Raw genomic sequence first — 3,603 nt, forward strand, 5'->3', positions numbered from 1 at the left:
TGAACAGGACCCCGTGGTGTGGAGGGCTGGATGAACAGTAGACGATGGAGGGGTGTCCGTGGAGGGGTGGTTGAACAGTAGCCGGTGGAGTAGCGCGCGGTGGAGGCTGGATGAACAGGAGCCCGTGGAAGCTGGAGGAGGTCGACGGTAGCCCGTGGAGGCTGGAGGAGGTCGACGGTGGAGATGAACAGTATCCCGTGGAGTCCCGTTTTGTGGTACGCCACACCCCTCCCGATGAACAGGACCCCTGTTTCGACCGTAGCGCTCCAACACACGTCCGTTTCATCCGTTTTGCGGTACGCCACACCCCTCGCGGTCAACAGGACCCCCGTTTCGACCGTAGGAGGTCCGTTTCCTCCGTTTTGCGGTACGCCACACCCCTCCCGATCAACAGGACCCCCGTTTCGACCGTAGGAGGTCCATTTCCTCCGTTTTGCGGTACGCCACACCCCTCCCAATCAACAGGACCCCATTTCGAACGTAGGAGGTCCATTTCCTCCGTTGTGCGGTACGCCAGGCCTCGTTTCCATCGCCTGTTCCGTCCAAGCCCTCCCGATGAACACGACCACACATTCCGTTCCGACCCAGCTGGTTGGCTCCCCATGAACACGACGACGACGCTGTTTCTCCGTTCCGACCCAGCCATGTACGTATGCGCGAGTAGGCGTTCGAGACCCTGCTCGTATGTACGTACGTGGCCGTATTTTCTTTCTTGCACCCTCGCCGCTGTACGTACGTGTACATGCTATGTGCGCGCCTCTACATAGACACGTGCGCGCCTCTACTACGACACGTGCACGCCTCTACATCGACCAGTATTTACGTACACGTTCGCGACCAGAATGACAACGCTACGTACGCTTCGACTAGGTGGGTCCTGACTGTCAGGCACTTTCTTGCCTACGAAGATGTAGCTGGTGGGTCCCAGCAGTCGGGGGGGCGAATCATTTTTTTGCCCAAACGCACTTCCTTGCGTGCGAAGATGTAGCTGGTGGGTCCCAGCAGTCAGGGGGCGAATCGTTATTTTTTTGCCCGGACACACTTCCTTGCGTGCAAAGATGTAGCTGGTGGGTCCCAGCAGTCAGGGGGCGAATCGTTTTTTTTGCCCGGACGCACTTCCTTGCGTGCGAAGGTGCAACTGGTGGGTCCCAGCAGTCAGGGGGGAAACATTTTTTTCATGAAATACGGCGGCCCGTCCGATGGGTCCCCGCTGTCAGGTGGAGGAATAATTATTTTCCGCGTGATAAGGAGGCACTTCCTTGCTGTGGCCGTGGACCCAGCTGTCAGCCTCTCCACATACAGTCCACGTCCGATGGAAGTCGTTCCTTGAACACATTGACCACGCCGCGCCGAGAGCACTAGGGCGGTGGACGACGGCGAGGCCTAGGAAGGGGACGATGGGGAGCCGGGGAAGACGCGATAGTGGAAGCCCATGCGGAGAGGAGTACGAGGGTTCACTGGTTCGGCTGCGATGTGAGGCTGCCATCGCCGCAGGGCCTGGCCAGCGGTGGGAATAGTAGGGGGCGGTGAGGCCTCCGCGGCAGCACATCCGGCCACGGGAAGCAGGAGCATGCGGCACGACCGTCGCTGCTTTGGGCGGTTGGAGCAAAAAGACCAGAGGTTGAATAAGCACTACGACCGTTGGATGGACATCGTACGGTCACTGGAGCTAGAATCATTTATATTGACTAAGTTGACAAAGCCCTCCGTCCCCGTCAACTTAGTAGGCCCACAAGTCACCCTCCTACCAAGGTGGGTCCCAGCTGGCAGGGGGTATTCATTTTTTTTGTGCGTAATAAGGAGGCTCTTCCGGTGGGTCCGAGCTGACAGCAGGGGGAATGTTTTTTTCGCAAAATATGGTGGCCTGTCGGGTGGGTCCCAGGAGTCAGGGGCAAACATTTTTTCGCGAAATACTGGTGGCCCGTCCGGTGGGTCCCTACTGTCAGGTGGAGGAATAATTATTTTGCGCGTAATAAGGAGGCACTTCCTTGCGGCCGCCGTGGACCCAGCTGTCAGCCTCTCCACGCACAGTACTCTTCCGATGGAAGCCGGTCGTTGACCACATTGACCACGCCGCGCCGAGAGCACCACGGTGGTGGACAACGGCGAGGCCTAGGAAGGGGACGACGCGGAGCCGGGGAAGACGCAGCAGTGGATGCCCACGCGAAGAGGAGTACGAGAGTGAGGCTGCCGTCGCCGCAGAATAACAGGGGGTGTGGGTGAGTAGAGGGATGGCCTGGCCAGCGGTGGGAGTAGTAGGGGCGATGAGGCCTCCGCGACATCACAACCGGCCACGGGAGGCAGGAGCACGCGACACGACCAACGCTGCTTTGGGCGGCTGGAGCACGAAGACCAGAGGTTGAAGAGGCACTACGGTCGTTGGATGGACATCGTACGGTCACTGGAGCTAGAGTCGTTCATATTGACTAAGTTGACAAAGCCCTCCATCCCCGTAAACTTAGTAGGCCCACAAGTCAGCCTCCCACCAAGGCAGTCCCAGCTAGCAGGGGGAGTATTCATTTTTTTGCGTAATAAGGAGGCATTTCAGGTGGGTCCGAGCTGACAGCAGGGGGAACGTTTTTTTCGTGAAATACAGAGACCCTTCCGGTGGGTCCCATCTATCAGGTGGAGGAATCATTATTTTGCGCGTAATAAGGAGGCATTTTCCTGTGTGGGCCTCTACTGTCAGCCTCTTCCGATGGCTGTTGTTTGTTAACCATGTTGACATCGCCGCGCTGAGAGCACAAATAGGGTGGACGAGGGCGAGGCCCAGGAAGAGAACCACCCGGAGCCGGTGAAGCCACCGCAGTGGATGCCCACGCTAAGGGGAGAATGAGCGCTGACTGGTCGGCTGCGGGGTGAGGCTGACGTCACCGGAAAATAACAGGATGTGCAGGTGGTTAGAGGGATGGCCTGGCGGCAGCACAACCAGCCGCGGGAGGAGGGAGCAGGCAGTCCCGCCGGTGCTGGTTTGGGCGGCTGGAGCAGGAAGATCAGAGATTGAAGAAGCACGGCGGCCGTTGGATGGACATCCAATAGTCACTGTTGTGTGTTGACTAAGTTGACAAAGCCTTGCGTACACGTCAAAAAAAATTTAGGACAACGTGATCGTCAACCTAGTAGGCCCAGAAGTCAGCCTCCAAATCTGTGGAAAATAGCATACAACCCATTAGCCATTATTTTCAATAATTTACAGCCCATTTGCTAATTCTTAAGGATATTTGAAGCCCATATTCTTTTTATTAGCATTACAGACCATATATTCTGGGCACTGCTAAAAAATTCAAAGAAATTTTGCATATTTCGGTGTGGTCCGAACTCTTTTAATCACAAAATTTTGAGTCACGTTAAAAAATAGTTTTCAAAATATTATATCAAAATAAAATTCAAAAAACAATTCTCCGCAAAAAATGAATGAAATTTAGAATCTTAACTAGCAAGATGCCCGTTCGTTGCACGGAACATGAAGATGCATTTGTATGAGTAGTTTATCTTGTGGGAGAAAAGATGATATTTTAATGTAATTGCCAGTTGGATTTGGTTTTTATAAGAGTAGAGAGTAGAGAAATCCTGAAAAAATGATATTTTAATGCAATTGCCGGT

The sequence above is a fragment of the Triticum dicoccoides genome, chromosome 6B (assembly GCF_002162155.2).
Source record: "Triticum dicoccoides isolate Atlit2015 ecotype Zavitan chromosome 6B, WEW_v2.0, whole genome shotgun sequence".
Classification (NCBI taxonomy): domain Eukaryota; kingdom Viridiplantae; phylum Streptophyta; class Magnoliopsida; order Poales; family Poaceae; genus Triticum; species Triticum dicoccoides.